General features: G+C 31.5%; 1 protein-coding gene across 2 annotated transcripts in view; it reads right to left on the bottom strand.

The window, feature by feature from the left end:
* LOC106681405 (epidermal retinol dehydrogenase 2) overlaps positions 1-14,969 on the bottom strand; it is a 333,191-nt gene that overhangs the window by 311,928 nt on the left and 6,294 nt on the right. Inside the window, exon 1 of one of the 2 annotated variants that reach the window (XM_067050627.1) lies at positions 5,293-5,368. The exons of the other annotated variant lie outside the window; for it this stretch is intronic. The gene's annotated coding sequence lies outside the window, so the exon portion shown is untranslated. Of the gene's footprint in view, positions 1-5,292; positions 5,369-14,969 lie in introns of those variants that run through there. 2 annotated transcript variants of the gene reach the window in all.

A 14,969-nucleotide genomic window follows, 5' to 3' on the forward strand; every position in this document is an offset into this window, starting at 1 on the left:
AATAGCCTGCAATAAAAATTATGAATTGATGTGAGGAGGAGATTTGTATTGAAGATGTCCTTGAAGATGGCTGGAATAGCCGAAACGTTGGACTAGTAAGAAATAAAGTGTTGAGACAGTATTGGATACAATTTTTGGTTTTATTTAATAAATAATTACCTTGTCTCAAAAAATATTGAAATAATATTATTTAAGATAAATTATTATTTATTTTATTATTGACCTCGTAAATAAACTATATTACAATTTATGTCTTTTTTTATTAATACTTGAAAGTGAAAGTACACATAGCCATAACTATATGTAGGTCTTGTCCTTACATAACTAGCGAGTGCAGTACTTAACAACAGAAAATGGATCATGATACTCCACCAAGATACCTCGTTAATAGATTAACCAAAATTAACTGATATAAATGGTTATAACATTGTAAGAAAAAACAACGTTATTTGAAAATTTTAAACTGAAATATAAAACCTAAGATTACTTTCAGTAATCAAACAGTAATTTCTAACTTAAAATTTCGCTTATAGTTCATATTTTTTTCCCCGATGTATGATTTTTGGTGTATCAATTTTGAATTTATGTCCTGTTTGTTTAAAATATAGTGTATGCCTTCCTTGTGAAGAGAACTACGGGAATTCCTATTTTCGTAGTTCATGACTATCTCAAAAGAAGTGTATATCAACATATGTAAATATAGTTGTACCACTATAATAAACAACCACTAAAAATCTGACCAGACTTCTCTCACCACACATTTTGGACGAACGGGACATAAATCCAAATTTGATATACAAAGAATCATACATTCAGGAGAAAAAAATATTACTATAGAAAAATGTAAGAATTAGGAAACAAAAAATCTAGGTACAAAATTTTAATTCACGTTACTCTAACCTAATAAATACACAAGATATATTTAACAACATTAAATACAAATAGAAAAAATACAAACCAGAAATAACAGAACGACTACCTACTGAACGAAAAGAATGCTTACGTGTTGGAAACAGTAAAATTAACTCAAGCCACAAGATTGAAAAGACAGGAAACTGCTCGTCGATTTCGACTATACAGCACTTACTAGACAAACAGTCTAAACTTACAACACAATACAAAAAGACTGATCTACATGACTGTAATAAGGCCAATCTGGACATTTGGAGTTGAGCTTTGGGGCTCCACTAAACCATCAAATTCCTCCAGAATCCAATCCTTACAGACCAAAATCCTTCGTAAAATCCTTAATGCTCCTTACTTTGTCACAAATCAAGTCATCCATCAGGACCTCAATGTTCTATACGTTGCCGATTTGGCAAGAACCAGATACCAATCCTTCCATAATAAACTTCTCAACCACCCAAATCCACTTGTTTCTAACCTGGCCTCTCTTTCATTACCTAATAATCCTCCTAGGCGTCTGAAAAGAAGATGGCCTGGAAATCTTCTCCGCTAGAAATATTATTGGAGTTCTATCAGTGGGTAGATTCTCCACATGTTTGTATCATGTCACTATGTCACCTACAGCATATTTAATTGTTGTATATATGTGTATACAGTTGTAAATAACAATAAATAAATTATTAAAAAAAAAATATTACTTCAGTGTTAAATAATTTCTTACTTGGTTGTTTTTCATTTCTAAATTATTATCTTCCTTTATTATTAAATATTACTAAGTTACTTGTAAATTATGACGTACTGTTTTAATATTATTATAATATTACACTGTGCATTTTTACCAATATTTCTTATAATTCTTATGTTTTTTGTTTTACGGTAATTCTTTCTAATCATTATTGGTTGTTATCTTATTTTTGTTCTTAGCCTTGATGAAGGCTAGAAATTTTCTACGAAACGTTGGCACTAATAAAATTGTAAATATTTATATAAACTATTATATCATTCTAAATTATTTTTACATCATTTTCTTTTTTTATGTATTTTTTTTTATTGTCCGAATTATTAAAGTGAGAAAGTAGCTTATAATTATTTTTTATAATGACTATTTATATTTCTTTGTATTTTTGTCTAAGTATCTCTGAGGCTCCTCAGCTCTCATCTGTCTATTTCTCTGCATTATACTAAAACGACTCGTCCCAGAATAAATAAAATATTGAGGTGTAGATAGTTGACCGTAGATTCATGATTGGAGAAGTTTGTCGGGGGGTGCGGTCAGTAAAGAACAACATAAATAAACAAAACCATATTTATTTATTTTATGCCGACGTTTCGGCCTGAGTTTCAGGTCTTCATCAGGGGTTATGGCGTAGAAGGTAGGCCTGCAACTCTCAGTGAAACTCAGGTCGAAACGTCGGCATAAAATAAGTAAATATGGTTGTGTTTATTTATGTTGTTCTTTGCTGACCGCACCCCCCGACAAACTTCTCCAATAAATAAAATATTATTATTATTAATAAATAAGTTTTTATCTTATTTTTTTTTCTTTATTGACTGCACCCCCAGTCACCTCCTAAAGTTTTAAATGTTCTAAATACAATAGAAATTAATTACTTTGTTTCAATAAAATCACTTTAATTTTTTCATTATCATTTTACTCATTTCATCTTTTAGTCATAAAGCGGTGGATCGGTTTTGATGACGAACATTTTCAATCAGTGGTTTGGAAACTATGCGGGCTAAACCATGCCTACACCCTAAGAGTTTTAATAAAACCTTTGTGAAGCTGGGACCCGAATTGATTTTTCTTTATTGGGAAATAGTTGTCTGCCTTCTAGCCGCTAGGATTTTGACCCTAACTCTGAGGTCAAAATCATTTCTTCTAAGATAACAGTAATTTTTATAAATTGACATTAGATACTATGAAACAATGGCAATAAAATTTGTTCTTGTGTTGTGCAGTTATCCCCCGACCACCACCATATTTAATATACCATCAGCACAAATCCCCCAGCACTATATAAGTCTCCCTACTTTTTTCAAGTGTTTTTGAGCAATAGTTCATATTTGACAATAAATAAATTTGCAGATAGCCCCATTTTTAAAAATGTTTTTTTGTCCATTTATTTCTTTTTCTTTTATAATCGAACTTTATTTATTGATAGATATTACAATCTGCCACACCGTTGTGGGCAATAGGTAATAGTGATGAGTGATCACATTCTTACTAGAATAAAATAAAATAAGAAAAAAGTACATACAAATAAATAAAATCTCTCTTATACAACAAAACATATACAAACAGAAGGATAAAGAAAATGACCATAATAAAACTATGTACATGAAAAAATAAATAAATAAAATAAAAATAATCTCTAGTCATGTTTACGCACATATATAAAATATTTACACAATCGACCTGAGGATCCCTGAGCCCACTCTATCCCCCACGTGTGAGGGGTGGAGCAGAGCTCAAAAGATCCCAGCGCATCCCTCTGGTAATGAGCCAGTGGTGGCAGAGCAAGGGCGCTAAAGCGTCCATTTGCTTAACACTTATACCTAAGAGTACTAAAATGTGGCAGTAACTCTAATAATTCTACTTGGCTACAGTCTTTTGAGCTAGTAGTGGATGCTTAAAAACGAGTATGAAGAAACTAGAATAATTAATATAACTAAATTAATAAATAAAATATAATAAAGAAATCAATTTGGAAAAATATATATATATGATTAGCAGTAAAAAGTGTATTTTAATATTGCGGACTGACTATAATTCAATTCTACGTGAGAACAAGATGCAGTAGTGATGAAACATAAGTGAAACTTATTTTATTCGTACCGATGTTTTGGTCGGCATATTATGGTATATATTACTGTGTTTATTTTTGTAATATATTGACTCTTTTTTATTTTATAATACTTTCGGCTTACAAGTGAAACACATGAAAGATTTTCTAGTTTTGAGTTATTTGGTTTTTCCTATCTAAAATGTTAGGAATTAAGAAAAAAAATAAAATTACCATAACATTATAAAAAAAATTAACATCAAATATCTCTTTCAATTCTGAACCAACGTATACGCTTATCTAGTTTTATTTTAGCCCTAATGACCCCCATTTTTTGCCCCCCCTTCCTGATCGTTTGTTACATACGCGAGGGGAGGGAGGAGTTTATCTAAAGGTGAATAACCTATTCTAACCATGGTGGGGGTCAAGTTATTCATTTCGTTGGCCCGCTACCTAATAAAAAAAATCCATCCCCCAAACCGGATTCGAACCGACGCCGCCCTTAGTTCTCAGGTGCTGAGACCTGCGCCTCAAATAACTCACCTACGGACGGCCTGCAATTTAGGCTGAAACGTTGGCACAAATAACATCAGTGAAATGGATTTGGGTAAATTATTACTCCACTGACCCAGCATCTTCCCTCTCAACATGGAATCTACGGTCAACAATAAGCATACAGATTCAATCTTTATTTATACTCGAATGTGAAGTAAACACGGCAAGTAGAATATGGATGGGCAAAGGATGTTTCCAATGACTGTTTACGGTTCTAAATTAGGTAATAAATCTAATAGTCCTTAAACAAAATAATAATATTTAAAAAAGTAACAAACGATAACAATGATAACTATAGCAATCATAAAAATTCACAATTATACCAACATGCTTGAAAACTTGGGAAAAACTGTTTTCTTTATATGGGTGCCGGGTCACGTGGGGAATGAAAATGAACTGGCGGACATTGCAGCTAAACAAGCACTTGCTCTTCCAGGTCAGGGCGCGGCCATTCTGACACCACAAGAAATAAGTCTTCCGATGAAAAATGAGATATTATCTAGTTGGCAAGCCATGTGGAATGAAAGCCAGCCAAGCAAATTAAAAACTATTTAAAAAAAACATTAAACCATAGACCACATCATACAGTTCCAATCGCAGAGAGGATGTAGCTATTGCCAGATTGAGAATAGGTCATACGAGTTTAACTTATAGATATCTGATCAGTAAGCAGCCACCGCCAAAATGTCAATACTGCAACAGTGTACTTACGATCAGTCACATATTTGAGGAATGCAATTTCTATTCCGCGAACTTGAGTAGATTGGGAGTAGGACCGAGTCTATCGGATACTCTGAATTATGACCAGAAGAACGTGAAAATGGTTTTCGTTTTCTTAAAAAATGACTTTTTGATTAGGATTTAAACCAGGAAATCTGTTATACGTAATAAAAAATTCCAAAAGAAGTAATCATTTAAATTTTTTTTCTTAATTATTTAAACTGAAATAAAATTATAAAGCGTGAAACATGGGCGTTGATGACCTCAGAGTTTTATGCCCTAAAGCTCCAGATAACAACAAGTAACAAACTATTAGGCTACATCTTACCTGTAGAGCTTGGGAGAGGTTTAAGCACTGATGTATCTACAAGGAAAATTGAAGGAAACCAATTTGATGTACTTCTAAGGCCAAGCAGAATCTATCACTGGGATAACAGATGGAGGATAATTCTTATGTGTGTCTAATGGTTACCACGTGTAACGTTATGGTGTAATTATTATAGATAATGGTTGTAATAAAGCAAATTTAGCTCGACCCTGAATAGTTACAATGGTATTTCCAATGCGAACTTCATTTATTTTTTCTCTTACCTAATGAAGTCATTTAAACTATACTTTTCCTTTGTGTTTAAACAACCAACTTAGATACCTAGGACTAAATTAACTAAATTATAGGTAACAAAAAGTCTTGAGCAGCAGTTAAATTCATCATCCATCTATTTAGTACAAAAGCCCAAGAGGAGAATAAAGGCAGTTATCTTAACCCAATTTTTGATTACTTAAATAAAAACTATGTATAATTACTAGTCAAAGTTGATGATTCTGCCAAGTATAGGTAGGGGAATAATAAATGGCGGCTGTTTCAAATCGATAAAAAAAAAAAAAAAAAAATTCGTTCTGAGCTCTATATCTTAAAAAGTAGGAACACAAGGAAACCTAACAGAACGTCATTTAAAGAAGAGTACATTTGATTAAATATAAGCCCTAATATAGTTATTTACGTTAAATATTTTTCTAGATATAGCTTCATAAAAAATCCCTACTGAAAGATCAGTAGTTAGTGAATTTATTTTGAAAAATGTATATCTCAAAAATCATTTGACGTATAGATGTCTATTAGCACTCAAATTAAAGCTAGTTTAATGAGCTATAAAGTAGTTTATGAAGTTTTTCTTCGTAGATAGTTTACATGAAATTTGCTAAATAAATTCATTTATAGTTGTTCGGACAAATTTTCATTTGCCAAATTTATATTTACATGTGAATATCATAAAAACTACTACCCCTACGAAGATAAGGCTAGTCATAAACTACTTTATTGAAATTTAAATTTCCTTTATTTTGAGTGTTGGTGGACTTATGTGCGTCTTATAGATCTAGAGATATATTTTTTCAAAAATCCTACATTTTATATGAACAAGTAGAAATTAACATTTTGTGAGTTTATTTTGTCAAATATCATAAAAACTACTACTCTTACGAAGATAAACATAATTAACTATTTTGTAGTAAATTTAACTGATTTAACTTTCATTTGAGCGCTGGGAGACATCAGTACGTCCAATGGTTTCTGAAATGAAATTTTTCATAAATCAAACTTATCGCCCGAACAACTATAAATCAATTTGTTTTAGCAAATATCATGAAAACTTTATATTCCATTAAACTAGCTTTAATTTGAGTGCTAATAGACATCTGTACGTCACATAGTTCCTGAGATATAGATTTCTCAAAATGAATTAACTAACTACTAATAGTTTCAGTAGATTTTAAAGAAATTTTGCTTTTTAAAATCTATATCTTGAGAACTATTGGACGTAAATAGCTCTTTTAAGGCTAATATTTCAGCAAATGTACTCTTCTTTAAATAATGTTCTCTTAGATTTTCTAGTGCTGTTGTTAGTTTTTAAGATATAGAGCTCCTAATGAAAAATTAATGTTTTTTTTTAAGATTTTGAAACAGCCGCCATTTTTTATTCCCCCTACCCATACCTGGCAGACTCATCAATTTTGACTAGTAATTATACATAGTTTTCATTAAAGTAATAACAAATTGGGGTGAGATAACTGCTAAACGGCTAAAAAAAGGTACAAACACTTTAATGATCTTAACATAAATAAACAAATTAAATGAAAAATTAAAAAGATGTACAATGAAACGTAAAACTAAATAAAAATAATAAAAGGTTGTAGACAATTAATGGAACCGAAAATAATAACAGATAGAAAGAAGAAATATAAAAAGGAAGTACAAACTAAAAGATGGAAATAGGGGGATAGGAATAAAATCGAGAATAAAGGAATAAAATGAACAGGACATAAATGGTACCTTTCAGACTCCAAGTAAGTCGCATTGCAATTATTTTTTTTATACTTTTATATTGATAAATATTTTTTTAAAAAATAATGATCGTTTAATATAATTCAAGATATAAAAGTACTCTAAATATCCTACTTAATACTGACTAATACTTAATAATCTTTTCAGAGCATTCTCTAAGCTTTTTTAATCCCATTCAACTTCTTAAAAAAAAAAGTCAGTTATTCGTTTCAAAGAAGAAACATGATCATGTCCTACGAACTTCTTGTAATCTTAAGGCATTACTGGAAAAAAAAAATCACAGCCGCTGCAGCAACTCCTGAAATTATTAAATATGAAGGGAAAGGTGTCCTTGACTAGCGCACTGCGTGACATTGGTTTGAAAAATTTAGCAGTGGAGATACGACGTTGGAAATGAAGAAGGACTCCAGGGTGACTAATGGTCTTGATGTTGTTATGCAGGAAGCTGTTGAGTCAAATCTGTCCTCACGAACTTGCCCGGGAGTGTGGAGTGTCGAAAGATACTGTTAGTCACCATCTACTCTCCATGATGTGGTGAAAAATTGTAATAGACTGGCCTCTCACGAACTTACTCCTCAGCCATCAACTAAGAGGTTATGAATTTGTATAAATTTATTGAAAACCCCTTCTGGTATCAAATCTTACCTGAAGACTGTCACCCGTAATGAAAAGTGGGTTTACTGAAGAAATCCGCATACCTCTGAACAATGGCTAGATCGCGGTCAAACTGCTTTCGTGGTTATTACAAGGGAGCAATATGAAAAAAATGTATGTTTTTTTAATTTTGAAGGTGTTTTTCATCACGAATTTGTTCCTGATAGATGCGCTTTGAATTCTGAACTCTACTGGGACCAACTGGAATGATCTGGCCCATTTCGTAAAAGCGTAAAAAATTGATAATTTTGTATAATAAAGTTGAAATTGCGGAATAGTCCAAAACCCGAAGAATGCTTTCAGAGTGGAATCGAGCAATTTACTATCAGATGGCTAATGACGGTAGGTAACAATGGACAATACTTTGAGTATTAATTGTATTTTATATTAAATAAATAATAATACAAATATTTGGTTGAAAAACTTTTTTTTTATACAACCCATCAATACAATCTGACATGATCCATGGCAGTGCGTAAAAGTGTTAAATTGTCTTATTCATATATATTTTTTTAAATCATTTATTTCTTGTTATTTACAACTGTATGCACATATATACAACAAATAAATTTTCTGTAGGTGAGATAGGGACATGATACAAACATGAGAAGAATCTACCCATTGATAGAACTCCAATAACATTTCTAGTTGAGAAGATCCCGAGGCCATCTTCGTTTCAGACGCCTAGGAGGATTATTAGGTAATGAAGGAGAATCCAGGTTAGAAACAAGTGGATTTGGGTGGTTGGGAAGTTTATGATGGAAGGAATGGTATCTGGTTCTGGCCAAATCGGCAACATAGGGGTATTGAGGTCCTGATGGATGACTTGATTTGTGACAAAGTAAGGAGCATTAAGGATTTTACGAAGGATTTAGGACTGTAAAGATTGGTTTCGGGAGGAATTTGATGGTTTAGTGGAGCCCCAAAGCTCATCTCCGTATGTCCAGGTAGGCCTTATAATAGTGTCAATATTCATATCAAAATTTAAAACTATGTACATGAAGTAAGGATGAAATGAAACGAGTACAATTTTTAATTAATAAAAGAAAAGCACTAATCATATTTACAATATTATCTACATAACGTTGAATAGAGGTGCTGTGGCCAACATATGATCGGTAATCGATTATGTGACAGATAATATAAAAACAAAACAAATCCGCCCTCTGTTGTTTTTTTATATAGCTAATAGAAAGATGACTTGTTAAAGTCTGAGTGTGCGCACATATCGTCTCCATCGGCTCCTCACGTTCTGGCCATCTTCGCCCGCTTAATCATTTTGGCCAAGGCGGTCGGACTACTTCGGCTCATCAAGGTGGGCGGACGTACGTCCTTTTGTCCATCTACCTCCACAACCGGGGCCCCATCCATCACCGGAGATATAAGAATTTTTTTTCCTCTTTTGTTTAACTTCAATATAATTTTTTAATAGTTTTACGTTAGGTTAAGTTACTTTTTTTTTTATTTATTTTTCTAGTTCGTATGTTTGTATATATTTTTTTACAGTTTTAGTATGGTGTTGTAATTATGTTCAAGTATTAAAAATATAATTATAACGAAATTTATTTTATTTTCAACATTATTCACGGTTGGGCTAGCGAAGGTTCCTTTTGAACCCCTACCCGCCGTAACAAGAGGATATTTTTGGATAATTGATAGTTGTATTTGATAATTTTGTTTGCCAATGGATTTTTGGGAGATATTTTTTAACTAAAATATATAGCAGTTAGTCTTGAGATCAGTTGTTGTAGTGAGGTGAGCATAGTGGTTATTATTGTATTGCGTGGATTGTACTATATTTAACGTATTTTGGTAAGTGCCTTATATTGTTTATTTGATTATTATAATACACCTTATTTTCATAAAATCTCTATCAAGTCTCAAAATGTATTTTTTTTTTACTTTACCGCCATTATTGGTTTAGCATGACGTCATTTGACATAAACTACGATAGACTTACTCAGTGTGGGTGTTTTTTATTTTAATATTTATTTATTGCTATTTACAACTGTACATTATAATATATTTAGTAAATTTGATCTCAGTTAAATTGGAGTGTTACAGGCGTGTAGAGAAACTACCCTTTTCTGGCGCTTCGGAGGATTGCCAGGAATGGAAGAGGAACCTAGGTTAGAAACTAGTAATACTATAATATATACTATATATACTATAATGGAAGGAGTGATATCTGGTTCAGGTAAGATCGGTTACATAGGGAACATTAAGGTTTTTGTTTTTAATTTATTTCGTTTTTTAGATCTCTTTGTTGATAAAGCAATTATCCTTATCAATTATATTCCTTATCGTTCTTTGGCAAGCGTTCTTATCATAAAAGTTGTTTATCCAAGTACCGAAAAATTTCAAAACTAGAAAAATTTTGAAAAAGCTAGCTTGGAGGGATCTAAAATAATTATCGAATCTAAAAATTATATTATATTTTTATGAAGATCACTTCCATGTAAGTATGATGCAAGATACAAATTGCAAGTTCGTTAAAGGTTATATTTATTCTGAAAGACTACTTAAAGTAACTAAAAACGTAATGGTTTTGCTTTCCAGTTGGAAAATAATTTGTAGATTCTTTTAACAGATAAAATACGCAATAGAGTAACAGCTAAAAAGTGTGAATCGTTTAATTAGTGTTGTTTGTTTATGTCTAAATGACGTCACATATGAAAACTTAATAGGGGCATAAAAATACATGATTGGGTTTTTTAATTTACTGACAATAATATTTACATTATTTCGATTTTTCTCTGTATTGTGAAATACCCTGTTGTTGATAATTGTCATACATAGATATTGAATTATTTATAGTTTCTATAATTGGTTAAACATGTTTAACTCCAAGTGGTTGAGGTATAACTAAGTTAAGGTCACAAAACTGATTTAAATTATTTTGAAAGCTTTTTTAATTAAAGTACAGGTGCATTTTTAAAATATATTTTTTCTTCATCTGCTTTATATTTTCAATTAAAAATATTTTAAAATGCTTGGATATTTTAATCTATTGGCGATATATTTTATGTTTTAAGACTCTAATATATTCCATCTTCTTTACGAGAAGGTATTGCAAGATGGTATAGTATTATAGCTACGTTTATTTTAGAGATTGCCTGTTCCTCCAATGGAAAGGAAAATATTAGTTTAGGGATTTACTAGGATGCTGTGCTAACAATCATTAATATTGGAATAACCACATCGATACTGAAATTAATCGATAGATTTAACTAGGAAACATGTAAAAGATTTATTATCTTTTTGTTTCCCAATTTGTATACTTAGTGGAAATTACTGTGAATTGCGTAATTCATAAAATGATGAAATGTTTATATTTATACATTCTTAGGACTTAAAGAATTATATATTCTAGTCCCCAAAAAAATTTAACATAACATCTATTGAAGAATAGTGTCACAACTGAAGAATCAAAACAAACCCCACTAGATAACCTTTACTTTTTGTCGTAAATATCTACTATCCTGCCCAACAGTATCTTTTTTAAGTATCCCACTAATGTCTGTTGAACAGATTCGCAACTTAGGACTCCATCTTGACAAGGGAATTACTTACTTGACAAACACTCTAAACTTCAAATTTACTAAAAAAAAAAAAAAAACGGCATTGTACTTTGGGTTTCTACCGTATGTACTGCACGGGAGTCTTCCTCGATGTTGAACAAGCTTTCGATCGAGTCTGGCATCCAGGTCTGCTCTATAAACTTCGTCAATTCCTACCCCCAACATATTTCCTTATAACCCGCTCCTACCTCACTGATAGAACCTTTAAAGTAAATCATAGCCTAGCCAACTCATCTCTCTTTTCTCAGTCCGCCGGTGTTCCCCAAGGTAGTGTCTTAGGTCCCATTCTTTATACGGTTTATACAGCTGACATCCCAAACCCACCCTAACACAGTGCTAACAACATACGCTGACGACACATGTATACTTTCTGTAAACAACGACCCAACTAATGCATCACAAACACTACAGGCACACATAACATCTTTTATTCCAAAGTCGTGACTTACTCAAACCCAATAGTTCTTAATCTCTCATCATCAACTATCCTTGATAATCCTCCGAGGTGCCTGAAAAGAAGATGACCACACGATCTTCAAAGTTTAAAGAAATGATTGAAGTACCACTTCTGGGTAGTTCCTTAGAAAAATTAAAAAAATAAATAATACCATTTACCAATCCGAAAAATAATGTGACTAATTTAACTAACCGAAATCACGATAAAATATTACATAACAACTTATTATTTCTATTGTCAGTTTATAGAGATTGATATAAATGTACACTAAAACTTATCCAAACGAAAAACTATCTTTAACATTAAACCCTCCGAACGGACAATATTATCATGGTTTGAACTAACAAAATTCAACTTCTCTATTACGGATTCCGTCCACATAGAGGGGGGTGGGACACGAGTTATATTCCCCTTAAAGAGGTGGAGATAGTTGACCGTAGATTAATGATTAGAGAAGTTTGTCGGGGAATGCGATAAGCAAAGAACAACATAAATAAACAAAACCATATTTATTTATTTTATGTCGACGTTTCGACCTGAGTTTCAGGTCTTCATCAGGGCTATAGAACAAAAGAGATAACAACATTTAGAGTAACCTACAATTGAAAAGGAATAGTATACAAACAAATTTAGAATTATACAAAATATTGAATTGAAACATAAATGATAAAAAATTAATAACTGATAATTGAATAGTAAAATATAAATAAATTGATTGATAAGCGTGAAATTAGATGTAATTTAATGTTGATTGTTTATTAATGTTGTTCTTTGCTGACCGCACCCCCCGGCAAACTTCTCTAATCATTAATCCTTAAAAACGGATAAAAGTAATAAAATATGTATTCTATTTAGAATTTAATTTATGAATCTATTCAATCCTTACAATCCAAAATCCTCAATGCTCCTTACTTTGTCACAAATAAAATCATACATAAAGACCTTAATGTTTCCTATGTAACCGATCTAGCCCGAACCAGATATCACTCCTTCCATTATAAATTCTCTAACCACTCAAACCCCTTAGTTTCTAATCTTGCATCCTCTTCCATTCCTGACAATCCTCCGAGTTGCCTGAAAAGAAGATGGCCACGAGACCAGCTAATGTAAAATGGCATTAGAGTGCTACCAAAGGGTAGTTTCTCTACACGCCTGTAACACTCCAATTTAACTGAGATCAGATTTACTAAATGGATTATAATGTACAGTTGTAAATAGCAATAAATAAATATTAAAAAAAAAATTATGAATCATTTATTATAGGAAGATGTTTTTCAGATTTACATATCCGATTATATCGTACTTTTTTTAAGTTATATAAATTCTTGGGTTAGCTGTTTTTTTTGTGCCACAACAGTGATGGTTGTGAAGCAATGAGGACGCCACGTTAGTGTGCCAACCTGAGATTAACCACTGCGACAAGCTAAAATATGCCTCTACCACGACCGATATCTGGGATTTGTTGGCCAGGCCATATATAAAAAAAACGTAAGTTCGAGTTGCGTCACATAACATATTCTTCACTATGGGTGATTCAATGAGATTTACTGTGAATTCAAACCCAGTAAACTGTGTACTACGTACCACTAAATTAAAACTAACACAAATCTCGACAATTACAGAACACTTTATATTTTTATATGTATGTGTATATATTGACCGTAAATATTTAAATATAAGAATATGATCAGGGTTGAGGTAAAAAAAAGAACAAATAGTTTATAACTATTTTTTTTAAATTTATTTATTTATTTTTTAAATTTTTATATTCACTATCCTTCCTGTTTCATTTGTATTCATGTATCTATCTTTTAATTTATATTCATGTGTTATCTTCTGAAGTGTACTTATATTAATTCCTTTATTATTAATTTTCTATTATATTTTACACTTTTCTGTATCCCCGCTCATTTGGTATATTTTGTTTCTTAATTACTTACACACATTGTATCCCATTATTTTATACTTTACTGTTCACCTAATTTAAATACTTTTTTACTATGTTTACGTTACAAATTATTTTCGTTATTGTGGCATAACTTCCGTCCCCACTCCTCCCAATACCAACGGTCACTTTATTTTTGACTGCCGTCAAAACAGGTATGCATTCTGTCTCATCATTTGATTTGTGTTTTTTTCTTTTTACATCTCTTTATTTGTATTTTCTTTAATATTTCTTCTCTTATCTATCTGTTACTATTACCCTTTTCATTTACTATTTACAACCTTTAATTTTTCTTATTATATCTTACTTTTTTACATTTTATACCTCTGTTATTTTACACTTATGTTTTTTCTTTTTTCCTTTTTGTAACTATGTCAAGTGTTTGTAGCTTTTTTAGCCCTGACGAAGCCCTGCAACGTGGGGCGAAACGTTGGCTCAATAAAATAGTATAAAGCTACTATTTGAGTTTTTTTTTTTACCGCACCCGGACTATATTCCATTCATCTAGTCACACGGTCAATCAACAATCTTCCAGTATATAACTATTTTAATGTCCGACGTTACGCCCCACTTTGCAGGGCTTCATTGCAGGACTAAAAAGATATTAAAAAAAAACTGAGAATATTACAATAATAAGATACAACAAGGTAATTTAAGCTAGAGTAAATATTATGTAAAAATAAAGTGATAAGAAATTACATATAAATGAAAGGAAGGAAGACATAAAATAGTATCAATGTAAAGTAAACTTGAATAAACAGTGATAAGAATAAAAAATAAGTAACAATGGCAAGAGTAAAAATTTTAAAAATACGTAAAGTATACCGTTAAAAAAGAACAGGAGACGTACATAAAACAAAAACAATACGGGAAAAGAAAAAGAAAAAAAAGTAGAGATTAAATAAACGTTTTGAAAGAATGAATACAAATAATAATATTAAATGATAATAAATGAGCAAAGAACAACTCGAAAGGTTGAACAAAAGGCGACAATAAAGCGGAAGTGTGGAGGAGTGGGGAGGAGGTG

Source organism: Halyomorpha halys, unplaced genomic scaffold, assembly GCF_000696795.3.
Source record: "Halyomorpha halys isolate HHAL.00 unplaced genomic scaffold, Hhal_1.1 Scaffold334.1, whole genome shotgun sequence".
In the NCBI taxonomy this organism is placed as follows: domain Eukaryota; kingdom Metazoa; phylum Arthropoda; class Insecta; order Hemiptera; family Pentatomidae; genus Halyomorpha; species Halyomorpha halys.